Source organism: Dipodomys ordii, unplaced genomic scaffold, assembly GCF_000151885.1.
Source record: "Dipodomys ordii isolate 6190 unplaced genomic scaffold, Dord_2.0 Scaffold9, whole genome shotgun sequence".
Lineage (NCBI taxonomy): Eukaryota > Metazoa > Chordata > Mammalia > Rodentia > Heteromyidae > Dipodomys > Dipodomys ordii.
This window is the reverse complement of record NW_012267225.1, coordinates 19,604,482-19,610,626: the sequence shown is the minus strand read 5'-3', so window position 1 is coordinate 19,610,626 and position 6,145 is coordinate 19,604,482. Positions and strand designations below refer to the sequence as shown.

Sequence of the window (6,145 nt, the reverse complement as noted above, 5' to 3'; positions counted from 1 at the left end):
CAACCAACCCAATGACTTTTATTTCTTCTCATGTTGAATACACATTCAGTGACTATTTGTTTAATTTTTTAAAAGGAATTTAGCCTCTTAATAGGAAGGTTCTGAAATGTAAAAAACTGGCCTTTTAAAAAACAGGCATGCCCAATGCAGTCACTCAAAACTGTAATCCTAGCAACTTTGGAGGCAGAGCTCAGGGGATCACAGTTTGAGGCCAGGTCAGGCATAAAAGTTCCAGAGACTCCATCTCAACCAACCGCTAGGTGCTGTAGCATGTGCCTGCCTCCCAGCTAGGGGAGAAGAACAATGGCTGGGGTGCAACATCCCATTCCTGTCATTACCGGGAAGTACAAGTAGGATGATGGCAGCTTCAACTAGTCCTGGGCATGAAACAAGACACTGCTTTGGAAAACACCAAGGTAAGAGGGGGCTGGAGGCATGGTTCAAGTGGTAGGGCTCCTACTTAGCTAAATGTGAGTCCTTGAGTTCAATTTCCAGTATCACTAAAAAGCAATGAAAAATGATTAAGCAAATTCCCCTCAGGAAAACTTTAGAAATATATCAGCACACGAGTTGTATCAAAGAGACAGGGGAAAAAAAAACCTGAATGTGTCTTGTCTCTCTAGTATATAAATATCAATCTTAAGAGAAATACATTTGAAACATTATTTTTAAAATGTTTGTTGAAGTAGGGTACTGTGGCTCATGCCTATAATCCTAGCTACTCTGGAGGCTGAGATTTAATCATCAAGGTTCAAAGCCAGCCCAGGCAGGAAAATCTGTGAGAGTCTTAATCTCCAACTAACCACCAGAATACTAGAAGTGGCACTGTGGCTCAAAGTTGTAGAGCACTAGCCTTGAGCAAGAGAGCTCTGGGACAGCACCAGGATTTTAAGTTTAAGCCCACGACTCATCAAAAGAAAAAAAGAAACCATTTTTTGTTGTTGCTCTCTTTTTTGCAATGATGGGGCTGGGCCCCAGAGTCTCACCCATATGAGGCATATGGGCGTAGAATTTACTCTCCCAGGTGGTTTTTTTAAATTGGCACTGGGACTTGAACTCAGGGCCTCAAAGCTCTCAGCTGGCACTGTACTACTTGAGTCACATCTCCAGCATGGTATTTTGCTGGATACTTCGAAATGGCATCCAGAGGGCTGTCAGGGCTGGATTTGAACCTCAATCCCCAGGTCTCAGCCTCCAGAGTAGCTAGAATGATAGGCATGTGCCACCTGCACCCAAATACTTTTACAAATTTTATACGATTAAATTAAGATTTAAGCAGGAGGGGGGAATAAATTTATTTTCATTAAAATGGTTGTCTGCTTCTGACTGTGCTATTTGCAAAAGGAGAAGCCATTGTTCAAGAGTGGCCTCCTCTGGGGAGCACCAGGCAATGGAGCATCTTGGCAGCTACTCCTGCTGTGTATATGTGTGTGTGTGTGTGTGTGTGTGTGTGTGTGTGTATGTGTGTGTGTGTGTGTTACAGTCACTACCTGGCTTTCTTGCTTCTGAATTTTCCATATGCTTCCTAGGCAAAGAAAGCTTTTAAAATGTATGTCAGATGATGTCCCTTGCCAATGTGACCATGTCCCTTGCTTTGTAAGTGGCTTCCTACCATACTGGGAAAATCTTCACCCATACCTGCTGTGCCACCAAGATCCCCTATATGTGCCTGCCTACTTCTCCAACTTTGTCTCCCACTCTACCTACCTCTCCTCAGCTCACCTCACACTCACACCAAGCCCTGTCCTGCTTCTGGGTATGAACTGTCTCCTCTGCCTGGAGTGCTCTTCCCACAGGTCTGAGCAGGGCTGCCACCTGCCCTTTCTTCATCTTGTTCAGGCACACCAAATCTAGCAGTGTTTCATTCACACTACTCTTTTCACTTAGATGAGTGTGGTTGGCTTATCGCCAGTGTGATTGGTCTGCCCATCTTGGGGTTCTAGCAAGGGGAGCAATGTCTGCAATCAACTTTAAAAGGTTGCGCTTTGGGGAATGTCTCTTCAAGTCTGCTTTGATGGACTCCATACACAGGTGAACGTTTACTGGTGCAATTGCCTGGCTCTGCCAATTGTTTTATCTGTAGATGAGCCTGTGACAGCTGAGTTTTTTCAGCCTGAGGTCTGGGTGTCTACACTGTATGATGTACCATAGTTCAGATCTGATGTTGCTGCAGCAGCACAGGCCCAAGGGCTGTGCTGAGCATCATCCTGTGAGCAACCTTGCTAAAATGGGAAGTTGTTTGCCCCACCCCAGCTTTGGACTCACCAGATTCCTTATCTAGGCCCTGGAATCAGCAGCTCAGTCCTGACTCACCCCACATTTGCCAGCCAATCCCGGAGACCCACAATGTGAGGAAATAAGCAATACACAATGAGGGAGGTCTTTTGTATGGCTTCACTTTTTCTTGCTCAGAATAGCACTTACCCAGTTCTGCAGTGCAAACCCCCTACTGTTTCATATTAAATAAATGTCAAGGGCTGTTTTTTTTTGTTTTTGTTTTTGTTTTTTTTAACTAACTATGTGTGCTTTTTTTTTGTTTTGCGCTTTTTTTTGTTTTGTTTTTGTCAGTCATGAGGCCTGAACTCTGGGCCTGGGCTCTGTCCCTCAGCTCTTCAGCTCAAGGCTGGTGCTCTACCACTTGAGCCATAGTGCCATTTCCATGAATGCAGGGCCTCATGAATGCAAGGAAAGCACTCTACCACTGAGCCACCTTCCCAGCCCGCTATGTGTGGTTTTAATATTTTATCACTGGTGATACTTGATAATCAAGAGTAAATTAATAGGCTAACATTTTAAATGTATACTTTAATAAGTATAAAGTATATAAAGAAAGCTGACCAAGATACATAAACTAGCATCCATTTATATTATTTATTTGTTACTTTTTTTTGGGGGGGGGTTCTGGTCATGGGGCCTGAACTCTGGGCTTGGGCGCTGTTCCTCAGCAATTCAACTCAAGGATAGCACTCTACCACTTGAGCCACAGCACCACTTCCAGCTTTTTTCTTTTTGCTTATGTGGTGCTGAGGAATTGATCAGGGCCTCATGCATGCGAGGCAAGCGCTCTACCACTGAGCCACCTTCCCAGCCCCCTATTTTTCACTTATGAAGGTTGTTTAATATACCTTTTGTACTTGTCAGTCTGGAAGTCCTCTGTTGTAAAGATAATTCTTCAATGATAAACAGCAGCTTCATTGATTATCCTGGACCTCCGTGTTGGATAAATTTCATTTCTTCTTGAGATCTGTATTTCTGAGGTGATGTTCTTAACATTGTTTCAGTGTGTGGTGGACTCTGATGCATCAGAGTTGGTAATTTACTTCCCTTAGCAGGCAGGAGGACCAAAGAGGAGTGAGTGAGAGCCCTGACAACCTTAAAGCTTCTGATGCACTGAGTTTAGGAGGGAATCATATGAATGATGTATGTGGCTTGACTACCTGTATGACCCTGCTGGCAGATGCCATCTTGGTGCCCATCGTGACCCCAGGAAGGAGCAGCTTCAGGGGGCGAGTGAGCCATAGTGCTCTCCAGAGTGGACTCTAAGGGGTGCTTCTTTTACTTTACACTTTGGCTCATCTACCGAGTGACTGAACCATGCACCTCCTTGAAGAATTTTGAAAAACCACCTCCCACTCTGTTTACTGGTGAACTAATCACCATGAAAAACTTACACCTTACAATTAAATGTGGCAAAGGATGTGATTTCCAATGTATTAGAAATGTTGAAGTATTTGTATTTGTAAATAAAATGCTTCACCTCACTTTCAATTGCATCCAGAACCAAAGCATGTCAGATTCATATTAACTGTTTCAAATCCTGGAACCATATATTAAGGAAAGGGTCAGAAATTTTATCTCAGCTCATTTTCCCCTTAAGACTTCTATCCTATTTCCTGCTTCTTTCACAATGTTAACCTAAAGTAATATATTCAAATATCTGAGAACTTTTCAATGGCTTCTCTTTGTATATCACTGAGAAATAAATCAATCTTAATATTTTAATTATTTCTATGATCAAATGACTTTAGATGTTAAAAATAAAACAAGACACTTTATTTTGATAATTATTAAATATGAAGACAAACTTCTGTAGGAAGTATATCCCTTGATGAGATATGGAGTTGGAGTTGTTAACTTGATTAAAGAAGGCAGAAGCTAGGAGGGGAAGGGGTTCAGGTGGCAAAATCCCCATACTGACAGGGGAAAAAGAGGAGCAATAGTTAAATTGGTTTCATTTTCTAATGTGAAGGAGGTTTTTATACTTCAAGGCAATGTGTTATACTACCATGTTCTTTTCTTGCTATTTGAGTTCAGAGTTTTCATGGAAGTAGAATTAGGGTTGGAGCATGGTAGCTCATGCCTATAATCCCATCTATTTGAAAGTGGAGACAGGAGGATTAAGGTTCAAGACTAGCCTAGGAATAAAGTCAATGGGACTCATTTTTAGGTTTTGGAGCCTTCCTGGCAAATAAGTGCTCTCAGACACATTAGTTCTGGTTCTTTAAGGCTTGTTTAATAAACTTCAACTGTTTTTACAATTATCTCTAATGGTTTTGATTTCCTTAAAAGAATGTAAACACAAGTATGCACTGTCATTTGTATATACTGAAATAAAAGCTTAGTTGTTATTGGTTTTGTTTTTTTTATCTTGTTATTCTGTCCCTAACGCAGATGCAGAGTACCAACCTAGCCAAGTGATCTTCAGTAGATCCTTCAGTAGCAAGAGTGCTCATAAAGAGAAGGAAGGCTTGGCAAGACATAAGCTATCTGGCTTCTGATCACCTGGCCACCCCAGTAGTATATGCAGTAATTGACAGTAGTGGGGTATGGTTATCACTAGATACTTTGAAATGGAAGGTAGACTGTAAAACAACTACTAGTTAAAAGCCCATAATTGTAGTATATGTAAATGGAGCAGCCACTATGGAAAACAATATGGTAGCTCTCAATAAATCAGAGGGGCTCTACATCACAGCCAGATCTCTTCTTTGTAGACCCATACTGTAAATAGGAACCCCCACCCCAGGGTGGCAGGACTGCTCCAGCAACTCAAAGATTAGACCTCAACCATGTGCCCTTTTCTCAGCCATCCCAGCAAATGCCCTATGGCTGTCTCCTGAGTTCTGATGAACTTACTTCAATAGCCAGAAAAAAAAATGTTGATAAGCCAGGTTTAACATGAGGATGTTGATTTATTCAAAGAGAGGGAAATAGATAACAGACAGGAAAACAAACAAACTCAAACCTGTGGTTTGAATATGGTGTATCCCTGGAAAATACATGCTGAAATTTAATCCCATTATAAAATATGAAGAGGGAGTGGGGTGGGGGGCCTTTACAAGGTGATTAGGGCTCTGCCTTTACTGAAAATATTCTCACAATTAATGGGTTAGAGGCTTGTGTTGAGAGTTTTCTATTAAACACACACACACACACACACACACACACATACACACACAAAGCAAGTTTGGCTGGATTCCCCTGCTTCCCTTGCTCTGTGATCTCTTTGTGTGTGTGTGTGTGTGTGAAAGACAGAGAGAGAAAAGAGAGAGGGAGAGAGAAGGAAACAGAAAGAGGGAGACAGAGAGGAAGAGAGGGAGGGAGAGGGGAGGGAGAAGGGAGAGAGAGAGAGAGAGAGAGAAAGTACATGTGCACGCCAGTCCTAGGGCTTCAACTTAGCCTGGGCACCCTATTCCTGAGCTTTTCCCCTTAAGGCTGGCATTCTACTACTTGAGCTATAGCACCTGTTCAGCTTTTCGGTGGTTAGTAAGACATCAGAATCTTACAGACTTTCCTTCCTGGGCTGGCTTCAGATCTCAGCCTACTGAGTAGCTAGGATTATACGCATAAGCCACCCACACATAAGCATATACCAGCTTCCTGTGATGTCATGATTTTCTCAGGACTCTGGCAGAAAAATGTTGGACAAAGATGCTGCCCTTATATTTTGGATCAGAACCAGAAACTACACTAAGCCTGTTTACAGCATGCCTAATCTGTAAGGTCCGCCCCTGGATGGCAAGCAGACTCCACCCTCCTCGCAGCAAAGTCTCCACCCATTACCTGTGTTACCTAGGCAACTGGGACACCTGGAAGAGGTCACATCTGCATCAGCTGAGGTCACATCTGAATTTGATGTGGCCAC

At 42.6% G+C, this 6,145-nt stretch overlaps 1 pseudogene; it reads right to left on the bottom strand.

Moving 5' to 3' along the window:
- Nucleotides 1-3,198: 3,198 nt before the first annotated feature.
- LOC105980403 lies at nucleotides 3,199-3,476 on the bottom strand (annotated as a pseudogene).
- Nucleotides 3,477-6,145: the final 2,669 nt, after the last annotated feature.